The sequence below is a fragment of the Pristiophorus japonicus genome, chromosome 12, assembly GCF_044704955.1.
Source record: "Pristiophorus japonicus isolate sPriJap1 chromosome 12, sPriJap1.hap1, whole genome shotgun sequence".
Classification (NCBI taxonomy): domain Eukaryota; kingdom Metazoa; phylum Chordata; class Chondrichthyes; family Pristiophoridae; genus Pristiophorus; species Pristiophorus japonicus.
Window position 1 is genome coordinate 10895798 of NC_091988.1, and position 14122 is coordinate 10909919.

Genomic DNA, 14122 nt, shown 5'->3' on the forward strand with positions numbered 1-14122 from the left:
TTGAATCCTCCACGCCCCACCCCCCCCCCTGCCCCCCCGCCCCCCCAGCCCACTATTTAGTTTAAAGCCCTCTCTACAGCCCTAGTTATTCAATTCGCCAGGACACTAGTCCCAGCACGGTTCAAGTGAAGTCCGTCCCAATGGAACAGGTCTCTCTTAACCCAGTACTGATGCCAGTGCACCAGGAATCAAAACCTATTTCTCCCACACCAGTCTCCGAGCCACACGTTGATCTCTCTGATCTTATTTACCCTACCCTATCCTTTAACATGCGTTTAATTATGTGCCCCTTTCCTGTCCAATATGTTAATATTCAGCCAGATTTTGTTCTGAGCGGTGAATGAACTGTTCAGCTGTTAATTACATTTGCACTTGCCCACAGACTTTCTATGGGATCTTGCACGGGAAATTACTGTAAATTAAACAGCCAAAATGGCACAGCACCTACGAGTGCATCTGGGACCTGTGTGAACAGGAAAAGCAATTGTGTATCTGCTTAACCAATCAGATTGAAGAATCATTAATGAGTAATCTAAACCAGGAAATGTCAGTTAGAATTCAATGTCAAATCAGATACAGAAAGCAAAATAAAGAGAAGGAATGAAAGATTGGATTAAGAGAGAAAAATGAGACAGAAAGAAACTTTCTTTATTTACTTGTTTTTATTTATTTAATCTCCAATGATAATTAAAATCTGAAGGAATGAGACTCCACACTTGTAAAAGTATATTTTCATTGCCAGAGAGGTTGTTTGGCAGTAAGTAAGATTATCACGCCATTAAAAAATACGTACACTTGAATGGATAAGCCCTAACATTTTTTCGGGTGAGTTTAGAGTTTATCCATCATGTAAGTCTACCAACTTCGCGCCATTCCTTCTATTTGAAGGCTGAGTCTCTCGACAAGATACTATTCTCGCGCAGCATTCAGAGGAGCACGGCAATTGGGACAGCAACTTCCTGATTTCCTCGTCCAATTGCGTACGTGTGGTCTCCGGAGATTGTTGTCCGATTTACGCTTTAATGGGGTGAGCGCTGTCAGGCCTCACCATTATTTCTACAGCGAAATCTATCTGCAGCCCAATACCTATCGCCCTACAGTAGATCTCTGCCTTACTCAGTTAAGCAAATGTTTTTAGTGAAAAGGTCCAAGGCCGGCTGAAACATTTGGATAACATTTTCTTGGGACATCGATCTCCAGCCAAACTCAGTAAAGGAATGCTGATCAGAAATTGTAGTGTTATTATTCAAGTAGGCATATTGCATTGTCAGTAAATGAGATCCTTCTTAAATTATATGACACCAAATGATTTTGTTTCAATCACTGCAAGGTTATGGTGGAAACAAACGGCTTCTGTCTATTCCAGTTTCAATGTCTGCTGTATCCCTAAGTGAAATTTGCTGTCTCGCCCTTGGAAAGTTAATTAAAAATGAAATTCATTGGTGAGCAATATTTCAGTGACAGACAAAATAATTAAGTACGTAATTAACAACCGATTAAAATTATGTGCTTTCTTTCCTAGTGCGTGAAAATAGTATTGACCGGTGAGATATATAATCGAATGGTATTAAAGCAGTGTTCAAAAGACAAAATGTCAAAGCACTACATTACCACTGCACTTTAATAATATCTTTCACTATAATTAAATAGAATCACAGTCTTTTTTTTCACACTGAAGACCTTTGCAGTCAGCATTCTCACTCATAGGAACACATACTGGTGACTTGCCAGTTGAATTAGAGCTCCCACTGTAATAACCCACAAATGACAAATAAAGCTATTAATGTCTGAACTGGATTCTGCCGCTGTTTAAATCTGGACATTCACTGAACATAAAATCTGAAGTGTTATCAAGGCAAGTAACAAAATAATTAGCTATCCATTTAATTCTGATTTGATGAACATATGGGGGGGTGGGTAATTTCTATGGGTTCTTCCAATCTCCTGCCGTAACTTTGGTGGAAGATTGGCAGAAACCTCGGAGAAACGCCATGAATGGTTATTTTAGCCATTTAGCTTGTTTCCCCATGGGGTCTGGCTTTCTTCTACTGGAGAACTGCTGCAGAAGTTCCTGTGCAATGACGTTTACATTGGGGTAATTCAATTCCAGCTTTACATCATTTTAGCTTCCAGGCACATTTACTGTCAATCGTACTGTGTGATTGGAAGTCTCCTGCTATTGAACCTGCTGACCTTTGAACCAGAATTGGCTTTGCGAGCTAATCAGCTATGCTTCCCTAGCTGAGAATAGGAGAAACATTAACGAGATAAATATATGGAATATTTACTAATTTTCCAAGTCATTGAACATAGATTATCACTTACGAAGGATCATCGACTTGAAACGTTAATTCTGTTTCTTTCTCCACGGATGCTGTCTGACCTGTTGAGTATTTCCAGCATTTTCTGCTTTTATTTCAGAATCCCAGCATCACAGTATTTTGCTTTTGTATAGATTATTACTAACTGGTCTGCAGTTCCTCATTTTCTCTCTCCCTCCTTCCTTAAATAGCGAGGTTACATTAGCTACCTTCCAATCTGTGGGAACCGTTCTAGAATCTATGCAATTTTGGAAGATGACAACCAATGCATCCACTATCTCCATAGCCACCTCTTTCAAAACTCTCGGAGGTTGGCCATCAGGTCTAGGGGATTTATCGGTTTTCAATCCCATTAATTTCTCCAGTACTACTTATTGTGTTAGGGAAATTGATGGGATTGAAAGCCGGTAAATCCCCAGGGTCTGATAGTCTGCATCCCAGAGTACTTAAGGAAGTGGCCTTAGAAATAGTGGATGCATTGGTGATCATTTTCCAACAGTCTATCGATTCTGAATCAATTCTTATGGACTGGAGGGTAGCTAATGTAACACCACCTTTTAAAAAAGGAGGGAGAGAGAAAACGGGTAATTATAGACCGGTTAGCCTGACATCAGTAGTGGAGAAAATGTTGGAATCAATCATTAAGGATGAAATAGCAGCGCATTTGGAAAGCAGTGACAGGATCGGACCAAGTCAGCATGGATTTATGAAAGGGAAATCATGCTCGACGAATCTTCTGGAATTTTTTGAGGATGTAACTAGCAAAATGGGCAAGGGAGAACCAGTGGATGTGGTGTATTTGGATTTTAAAAAGGCTTTTGACAAGGTCCCGCACAAGAGATTGGTGTGCAAAATCAAAGCGCATGTTATTGGGGGTAATGTACTGATGTGGATAGAGAACTGGTTGGCAGACAGGAAGCAGAGAGTCGGGATAAATGGGTCCTTTTCAGAATGGCAGGCAGTGACTAGTGGAGTACCGCAGGGCTCAGTGCTGGGACCCCAGCTCTTTACAATATACATTAACGATTTAGATGAAGGAATTGAGTGTAATATCTCCAAGTTTGCGGATGATACTAAACTGGGTGGCAGTGTGAGCTGTGAGGAGGACGTTAAGAGGCTGCTGGGTGACTTGGACAGGTTAGGTGAGTGGGAAAATGCATGGCAGATGCAGTATAAATGTGGATAAATGTGAGGTTATCCATTTTGGGGGCAAAAACATGAAGGCAGAATATTATCTGAATGGCGGCAGATTAGGAAAAGGGGAGGTGCAACGAGACCTGGGTGTCATGTTTCATCAGCCACTGAAAGTGGGCATGTAGGTACAGCAGGCAGTGAAGAAGGCAAATGGTATGTTGGCCTTCATAGCTAGGGGATTTGAGTATAGGAGCAGGGAGGTCTTACTGCAGTTGTACAGGGCCTTAGTGAGGCCTCACCTGGAATATTGTGTTCAGTTTTGGTCTCCTAATCTGAGGAAGGATGTTCTGGCTATTGAGGGAGTGCAGCGAAGGTTCACCAGACTGATTCCAGGGATGGCTGGGCTGTCATATGAGGAGAGACTGGATCAACTGGGCCTTTATTCACTGGAGTTTAGAAGGATGAGAGGGGATCTCATAGAAACGTATAAGATTCTGACGGGACGGGACAGGTTAGATGTGGGTAGAATGTTTCCGAAGTTGGGCAAGTCCAGAACCAGGGGACACAGTTTTAGGATAAGGAGTAGGCCATTTAGGACTGAGATGAGGAGAAACTTCTTCACTCAGAGAATTGTTAACCTATGACATTCCCTGCCAGAGAGAGTTGTTGATGCCAGTTCATTGGATATATTGAAGAGGGAGTTAGATATGGCCCTTACGGCTAAGGGGATCAAGGGGTATGGAGAGAAAGCAGGAAAGGGGTACTGAGGGAATGATCAGCCATGATTATATTGAATGGCGGTGCAGGCACGAAGGGCTGAATGGCCTACTCCTGCACCTATTTTCTATGTTTCTATGTTAATAAACATGCAGCGATTGTAGTAAACTGATTAATCTTTTAGCATGAAACTCATCATATGTTGACCGCACAGACTTGGCTGTGCCAGTGATCTACCTCATGAAATCAATCATCAACAAAAATGGAATAAAAATATCTCTACTCCACTGTCCAGTTGGGTGGGACTGCACTCACCTGGTTAAATAAGAACATAAGAATTAGGAGCAGGAGTTGGACAATCGGCCCTTCGAGCCTACTCCACCATTCAATATCATGATCTTTTACCTCAACTCCACTTTCCTGCCCCATCCCCATATCCTTCGATTCCTTTAATATCTCAAAATCTATCGCTCTCTGTCTTGAATATACTGAAAGACTCAGCCTCCACAGCCCTCTGGGGTAGAGAATTCCAAAGTTAGTGGTACCCCATCATAAACAGTCTGCCAACCCGAAAATGACCCATTTATTCCTACTCTCTGTTTTCTGTCCGTTAACCAATCCTCAATCCATGCTGGTATATTACCCACAATTCCATGAGCCCTAATCTTGTTTAATAACCTCTTGTGTGGCACCTTATCGAATGACATCTGAAAATCCCAATACACCACATCCACTGGTTCTCCCCTTATCTATTCTATTAGTTACAACCTCAAAAAACTCTAACAGATTTGTCAAACATGATTTACCTTTCATAAATCCGTGTGAACTCTGCCCAATCATATTATTATTTTAGTGCCCTGTTACCACGTCCTCAATAATAGATTCTAACATTTTCTCTACTTCTGATGTCAGGCCACTAGTCTGTAGTTCCTCATTTTCTCTCACCCTCCTTTCTTAAATAGCGGGGTTACATTAGCTACCTTCCAATCTGCGGGAACCGTTCTAGAATCTATGGAATGTTGGAAGATGACAACCAATGCCTCCACTATCTCCATAGCCATTTCTTTCAAAACTCTAGGATGTTGGCCATCAGGTCCAGGGGATTTATCGGTTTTCAGTCCCATTAATTTCTCCAGTACTATTTTTTTACTAATACTAATTTCTTTCAGTTCCTCATTCTCGCTAGACCCTTGGTTCTCCACCATTTCTGGAAGGTTTTTTGTATCTTCTTCCGTGAAGACAGACACAAAGTATTTGTTTAATTTCCTTTCCATTTCCTTATTTCCCATTATAATTTCTCCTGTCCAAGCCTGTAGGAGACCCACATTTATTTTCACTAATTTTTTCCTTTTTACACGTTTCCTACATTACAACAGTGACTACACTCCAAAAGTACTTCATTGGCTGTAAAACACTTTGAGACGTCCAGTGGTCGTGAAAGATGCGATCTAAATCCAAGTCTTTCTTTATTTTAAATACCTATAGAAGCTTTTACAATCTGTTTTTATGTCTCTTGCTAGTTTACTCACATATTCTATTTTCCTTTTATCAATTTCTTGGTCCTCTTTTGCTGAATTCTAAAATTCTACCAATCCTCAAGCTTACTGCTCTTTTTGGTAACATTATAAGCCTCTTCCTTTGATTTAATACTATCTTTAACTTCTCTTGTTAGCCACGGTTGGATCTTTTGACCTGTGGGGTTTTTGTGCCTTAAAGGAATTTTTTTTTGTAATTGTGTATTATTTAAATGCTAGCCATTGCTTGTCTATCGTCATACTTTTAATGTAGTTTCCCAATCTACTTTAGTTACACACCCCTCAAACCTATGTAGTCTGCTTTGTTTAGATTTAAGATCCTAGTTTCAGATTTAACTAAATCACTTTCAAACTCAATATAAAATTATATCATATTATGGTCACTCTTCCCGAAAGGCCCCTTTACTACAAGGTTATTAATTAATCCTTTCTCGTTGCACACTACTAGATGCAAAATAACCTGTTCTCTAGTTACTCCCATTCTTATCTGTCCAGTCGTAGCCGCCTACTTCCACCTCCATAACATCGCCCGACACCGCCCCTGCCTCAGTTCCTCTGCTGCTGAATCTCTCATCCATGCCTTTGTTACCTCTAGATTTGACTATTCCAAAGCACTCCTGGCTGGTCTCCCACCTTCTACTCTCCATAAACTTAAGTTCATCGAAAACTCTGCTGACTGTATTCTAGCTCACACCAAATCCCGTTCATCCATCACCCTGGGCTCACTGACCTATATTGGCTCCCAGTTAAGCAATGCCTCAATTTTGTTTTCAAATACCTCCACGGTCTTCCACTCCCTATCTCTGTAACCTCCTCCAGCCCTGCAACCCTCCGAGATATTTGCACTTCTCCAAATCTGACCTCTTGATCATCGTTAAGTGTAATCACTCAACCATTGGCGGCCATGCCTTCAGCTGCCGAGGCCCTAGGCTCTGGAACTCCCTTCCTTACCCTCTCCACCTTGCTTTATTCCTTTAGGATGCTCCTTAAAACCTATCTCTTTGACCAAACTTTTGGTCATTTGCCTTAATATCTCCTTATGTTCTTCTATGTATTGTTGAGTCTAACTATAATCATTTTAGCTGCTCTCCGACAGGATCTCCTTTTGCTTAGAGCCTGAGAGTAGAGCGAATAGCCAATACTGACTGTGTGAAATGAATAGTGTTGGGGTGATAGATTAGACGGCCTCCCTGAAGGGAATTAATAACACATTACCTTCACCAGGTCAACATTGCTTGGCCAAATGCCTAACATTTTAGAAATGCTGTTTATGCAAAAAGGCCAAGTGGGGAAGCAAGTAAACGGCCTTTGGTCTCGATGAGCTCACCAGTCAGGAAGGCTTCCTGAAAGGGAGGCATTTGTTTCAAAATGTTACACCTGTGGCACGAAAGGCTTTCTCTCAAGCTTAACCTAATAAACATCTCTCCTGACAGTGAATAGGATGTAATCCACATTGCCATCTTTTGATTTAGTTTATTAACCTGGAAAAGCTTGCATAAAGGCACTTCTCGCTTCACGTGGATATCTTTGCTGTTTCTTGGCACGTAGAACCATAGAATGGTTACAGCACGGGAGGAGGGCATTCGGCCCATCGAGCCCGTGCCGGCTCTCTGCGAGAGCACCTCAGCCAGTCCCACTCCCCCGCCCTCTCCCTGGAGCCCTGCTAATTTCTTTCCTTCAGGTACTTATCCAATTCCCTTTTGAAAGCTACAATTAAATCTGCCTCCACCACCCTGTCAGGCCGTGCATTCCAGATCTTAACCACTCACTGCGTAAAACGGTTTTTCCTCATGTCACCTTTGGTTCTTCGGCCAATCACCTTAAATCTGTGTCCCCTGGTTCTTGATCCCTCCGCTAATGGGAAAAATGTCTCTCTAACTACTCTGTCTATACCCCCTCATGATTTTGAACACCTCTATCAAATCTCCTCTCAGTCTTCTCTGCTCTAAGGAGAACAACCCCAGCTTCTCCAGTCTATCCACATAACTGAAGTCCCTCATCCCTGGAATCATTCTTGTAAATCTTTTCCGTACCCTCTCTAAGGCCTTCACATCCTTCCAAAAGTGCGGTGCCCAGAATTGGACACAATCTCTTCTTCTTCTTCGGCTGTCCCCGGAGTCAAGGATGACTTGCTTTCACACTAATATGAGTTCTAAGTATAAATGCAAGTTGTAGTTGAAGTTACAATTTGACACGTCACTGTAAACCCAGCCCACACAAAGCCCAGAGCTCATTTACATACCCATAATACTCTGCATAGTACTTTGCAAACAAGCAAAATAAACTTCAAGCCTGACTCTAGTTTTCATGGAAATTGAAGATTGCAGTTAATTTTCCTCATGCTGTCTTGGTCTGTGGTAATGTATTCTCTCTGGATGTTAGTTCTATTTGCTCAGTACAATGTTAAAGAGATAAGTCACCATTTACATGCGAGGGGCTGCATGTAATTGTTTAATGTACTCTGGTTTCTCTTCAGGTCGTATAAATCTTTCGCCTTTTACTAAAGATTTCTGTGGAGCGGAACATTTGGAGTTTGAATTAATTTTTTGTGGGGCTGTTTTATTGTTGAAATAAAGATTGATCTATAGTTCTTGAATATGCCGCAAGTGTGGCTTTGTGAAGTTGTAATTATTATTTTGAGAGATTGTGGCGGAGGAGTGGCAAATGAGGGTACGGGCCAGCCCACACTGCAAGATGTGTGTGCACTAGGTCAGCGTATAGTGCTTGTTCCGGGAGTCTAGTGTCAGGCATACGAGCAATGTGGCCCTTCATCGGAGCTGATTGAGCGTGGTCAATGCCTCGATGCTGGGGATGTTGGTCTGAGAGAGAACACAAGACGTTGGTGCGCCTATCTTGCCAATGTATTTGCAGGATTTTGCGGACTTCTCTAGTGCTTTGAGGTGCCTGCTGTACTCTGTCCACAATACTCCAGTTATGGCCGGACCAGTGTTTTCTGAAGGTTCATATTGCCAATCCTTAATATGCTTTCTGCATTCTATCAAGAATGTTGCTCCCCCTGATTACAATTGTGCTCCAGCACCCTAACGAATGATCCTTGTCCAGCACAATATTCCCTCAATCTATAAGGTAGACGTTGAATGTAGTTAGGCCACACATCGGTAGTTTTGCTTCTGTTGGAAATGCAAATCTCTTCCAGCCAGTGGCATGTCAGTCTATCCTGCATCATCACAGGCTTGTACCTGTTTCTCAGTATCTGATCCATCAGAATTCTGGATAGTATATCAGATACAGTCAATCCTTTTATATTAATCCTCAAAGCACATTTCAAATTGTTGACATCTTACTGGTGTTTTGTCAAAATCTTTGTTGATGATAAATAGCATTGAGGGTTTTCAGTGAGCAAATACATTGAAGGAATTTAACATGTACAAGTATCTGTCACATCTCTCAGGTTCCTATACATCTGTCAGCCATTCTTTCTTTCTTTGGGTCTGCTGCACCTTCTTTGTGCTCCTGCCAACGTTTGGGAATACAATCCAATTGGTAGAAGCTTATATCCATGTTGCTGCACCAATGCACCGTGAGTCCCAAGCTTTAATTGCTTTCATGTGCACTCACCACTGTAGCTTTGAACATTGCCACTCAGTGCTAATGATGATATCTACTTAAAATTTCCAAATTCATAATGCCAAATCTGTGCTAATTGTCCCTTTCAATCTAGTTTCCCTCCTGAGGTCTGCAGTATAACATCTAACTAGGGACATACTGACATAGCTGATTTTCACATTCATAACAATCTTAAAATTTACAATCTTGACACTTATCTTCAGGCTCGCTTGCCATAAATTTATTGGTGATGTCATTGCACATAACTTACGCAAGAATGACTCATGATTTGTCACTAGTGATCGATGATGTAACAACCTTGGTGCAACAGACTATTTCAAAATGCCTTAATGTATTAGAGTTCCTGCATCTTTGGACTGCATACTTGGCCGTTATCCTCTTGCCTGCATGTTTGATTGCACCGTGGGGCTTGATGGAGCTCTTACCTTGTGAGAATTACTTCTTTTGTCCCTTCCCATGGCACACAATCTCACAGAGCTCTTTCGTTGGCCTTTGGGTAAGTACCTGGCATTCTGTCAGCTCCCAGTGCTGGACCATTTAGCTAGCTGTGTCGAGCACCAGCCTACATTTAATTTATTGCTTCTGTGAAAGGTCTTTGTTAGCAATGCCGATTTTAATTCTATCTTGAATTTCCTCATTTTTTTCTCTCGAGTCAAATTCATGATGTCCAGTTATAAAGGTTTTGGACAACAGATTGTATAGTTTCTACCACTTTCTGAATGCAATGATGAAAGAGCACTTCTTGTAAATTAAGTAATGTTTTCTAAGAAAGCATTGAATTCAATTTTTGTATTGCTGGCTTATATTTTTTCTGATCTATCAACTCAAATGAGAAAGGCTTCCTTGTGCTCAGCTTCTTGCTCCACATTAGAAATGAGCGCTAATCTGGACATCACAATCCTCTTTGTGAAGTCTTGGTTTTGTCCTGAACCATGAACATAGCTTTCCATGCTGACCACAGCAATGACTGGCTGAAATTCAAACGTTCAAGTGGGTTCAGCTGTGGAGCACTCTCGCCTCTGAGTCAGAAGGTTGTGAGTTCAAGTCCCACTCCAGAGACTTGTGCACAACATCTAGGCTGATACTCCACTACAGTTCTGAGGGAGTGCTGCACTGTCGGATGGTGCCATCTTTCAGCAGAGACGGTAACCGAGGCCCAGACTGCTCTCTCAGGTGGACGTAAAAGATCCCATGGCACTATTTCGAAGAAGATCAGGGGAGTTATCCCCAGTGTCCTGGCCAATATTTATCCCTCAATCAGCATCTAAAAACAGATTACCTAGTCATTATCACATTGCTGTTTGTGGGAGCTTGCTGTGTGCAAATTGGCTGCCGTGTTTTCTACATTACATAGAAACATAGAAAATAGGTGCAGGAGCAGGCCATTCAGCCCTTCGAGCCTGCACCTCCATTCAATATGATCATGGCTGATCATGCAACCTCAGCACCCCATCCTTGCCTTCTTTCCATACCCCTTGATCCCTTTAGCCATAAGGGCCATATCTAATTCCCTTTTGAATATGTCCAACGAACTGGCCTCAACAACTTTCTGTGGCAGAGAATTCCACAGGTTCACAACTCTCTGGGTGAAAAAGTTTCTCCTCATCTCGGTCCTATATGGCTTACCTCTTATCTTTAGACTGTGACCCCTGGTTCTGGACTTTCCCAACATCGGGAACATTCTACCTGCATCTAATCCGTCCAGTCCCGTCAGAATATTATAAATTTCTATGAGATCCCCTCTCATTCTTCTAAATTCCTGTGAGTATAAGCCTAGCCGATCCAGTCTTTCTTCATATGTCAGTCCTGCCATCCCGGGAATCAGTCTGGTGAACCTTCGCTGCACTCCCTCAATAGCAAGAACATCCTTCCTCAGATTAGGAGACCAAAACTGAACACAATATTCAAGGTGTGGTCTCACCAAGGCCCTGTACAACTGTAGTAAGACCTCCCTGCTCCTATACTCAAATCCTCTTGCTATGAAGGCCAGCATGCCATTTAGAAATTAAGAGATGTGATTACAACAGAGACTGCACTTCAAAAAATACTTAATTGGCTGTAAAACACTCTGGGACGTCCGGTGGTCGTGAAAGACGCTATATAATTGCAAGTCTTTCTTTCCTTTCTTAAATTTCGTAATGCTGAGAAATCTTGATCTCTGAGAACTCTTGTTCTCCACAGATTACTGCACAATTTTACTTTCCTTTGGATGCAGTGTCCTATTACTGGCTGGTGATTGTCTTAGTTTTTGGGCAGGATTCCTTACAAGAAACTAACAGCAATTGACTTCTGTAAGTGCAGTGTCCAACCGGAGGATCCAGCAACTGCTTGAGTAAAGAATAAACATTCCATTCCTAACTCATTTTCTTAAAGTGAAAATGTACTTTCCTAAATAACCAATTCCATCCTCCTCTCGTGTGAGAAATAAACCAGTAGCTATTTGGCCTGTCTGACGATTCCTTGTCAGTCAACTGGCAGAAAGTGAACATCTTCGATGTCACCTGTTTTATTTTTGCCAGAGTGAGAAACTCTGCAAATGAGACAACTTGGAAAACAAAATCACATACATTAGTTGCTATATGTGTGTATGTTTTTCTCTCACATTATCCTCAGCACACATGCTCATTTTCTGCAATATTATAGCACTTTCTACATTTTGATTTCGTAAACTTTATCAGGTGGGACACAACCGTTGCCTAGAAATAGTTCTGGTTAATCAGAAAATAAATCCAGCATTGAAGAGAAGTGGTGAATGCTCTCACTAACACTAAATAAATCAGACAGTTCTAAAATGACACCTGCTTCTACAACTGAGTATCTCCAGGTGCGTTGTACTTCAAAAACGCTCTTGAAGCTGTCACGGCAAGTGTTATACTGATCGTCTGATAACACACCATTCACAATGTCTTGTGAGGTGAGGGATGTTCAAATGAAATAAAGGCTGAAGTTTAAGCAAGTTATTAGTATTATCGGAAACGTGAGATGGATTAAGTCCTTACCGCTGTGTCTATATTACAGAACTGCTCCGAAATAAATTCCTGTAGTAGGTTAGCTTCTGGAACAGGACCAGCATCTCATCGTTCAATTAGGCACTTTACAGCCTTCTGCCCTCAATGTTGAGTTCAACAACTGATCCCATTTTCTCAGACACCAGGTGTTGGTAATGGTTTTGCTGCACCCATTTACACCTCCTCTGGATCCAGTTTTTGTTTATTTACTTGCCATTGGAGCAGGCCGGGGAGTGGAAGGAGCAGCAAAGTGGCGTGCCACTCCAGGGAGCAGCACGTGCTGGATCTCATCATAGGCAGTCCCTCGGAATCGAGGAAGACTTGCGTCCACTCCTAAAGTGAGTCCTTTGGTGGCTGAACAGTCCAATACGAGAGCCACAGACCCTGTCACAGGTGGGGCAGCCATTCGTCGAGGGAAGGGATCGGTGGGACTGATTTGCCGCACACTCCATCCACTGCCTGCTCCTGACCTCTTCACGCTCGTGGCGTTGAGATTCGAAGAGCTCAACGCCCTCCCGGATGCACTTTCTCCACCTAGGACGGTCTTCGGCCAGGGTCTCACAGGTGTCAGTGGTGATGGCGCACTTTACCAGGGAGGCTTTGCGGATGTCCTTATAACGTTTCCGTTGCCCACCTTTGGCTCGTTTGCCGTGAATGAGCTCCGCACAGAGCAATTGCTTAGGGAGCCTCATGTCAAGCATGCAAACTATGTGGCCTGCCCAGCGAAGCTGATTGAATATGGCCATTGCTTCAATGCTGGGGATGTTAGCCTGGGTGAGGATGCTAATGTTGGTGCGCCTGTCCTCCCAGGGGATTTGCAGGATCTTGCGGAGATATCATTGGTGATATATCTCCAGCGACTTGAGGTGTCTTCTGTAGATCGTCCATGCCTCTGCCTCTGCCTCTGATCCATACAAGAGGGCGGGTATTACTACAACCCTGTCGACCATGAGCTTGGTGGTAGATTTGAGGGCCTGGTCTTCGAACACTCTTTTCCGCAGGCCGCCAAAGGCTGCACTGGCGCACTGGAGGCGATGTTGAATCTCCGCATTAATGTCTGCCTTTGTTGATAAAAGGCTCCCAAGGTATGGGAAGTGGTCCACGTTGTCGAGGGCCGCACATGAATCGATGACTGGGGGGCAGTGCTGTGCGGCGAGGACAGGCTGGTGGAGAACCTTTGTCTTACGGACGTTAAGCATAAGGCCCATGCTTTCATATGCCTCGGTGAATACATCGACTATGTCCTGGAGTTCAACCTCAGAATGTGCGCAGTCGCAGGCGTCGTCCGCGTACTGTAGCTCGATGACAGAGGTTGGGGTGATCTTGGACCTGGCCTGGAGATGGCGTAGGTTAAACAGCTTCCCACTGGTTCTGTAGTTTAGTTCCATTCCAGTGGGGAGCTTGTTGACTGTGATGTGGAGCATGGCGGCGAGGAAGATTGAGAAGAAGGTTAGAGCGATGACGCAGCCCTGTTTGACCCTGGTCCGGACGTGGATTGGGTCTGTAATGTGCTGGAGCAGGAGAGCAAAGGCAGCAATGAGGATGACTGGATTGGACGTCACCTAGATCCAGGTCGCCGATTGGAGCGTGGGTAGGTACTGCAGGAGCGGCGAGGTCGGGGTAAAGGAGCAGCGAGAGATTGCAGAGGGATGTAATTGGGGCCAAGGAGAGGCGTGAGTTCGGGACCCAGAAGAGGCGAGGGCCCAGGGGCAACACAGACCAGCCCACACTGCGATCTGCATGCGCACTAGGTCCGTGCAGCAGAGCTGGTCTCCAATCGTCTTGGTTAACCCTTGTCACTGGGCCAGGACCTAGCTCT

General features: G+C 43.3%; 1 non-coding gene across 1 annotated transcript; it reads left to right on the top strand.

Moving 5' to 3' along the window:
- The first annotated feature begins 8163 nt into the window (after positions 1–8163).
- Positions 8164–8280, top strand: LOC139277847 (U5 spliceosomal RNA). The gene has a single exon (XR_011596159.1). It is a non-coding gene; the product is annotated as a U5 spliceosomal RNA (small nuclear RNA).
- The last annotated feature ends 5842 nt before the right edge of the window (positions 8281–14122 follow it).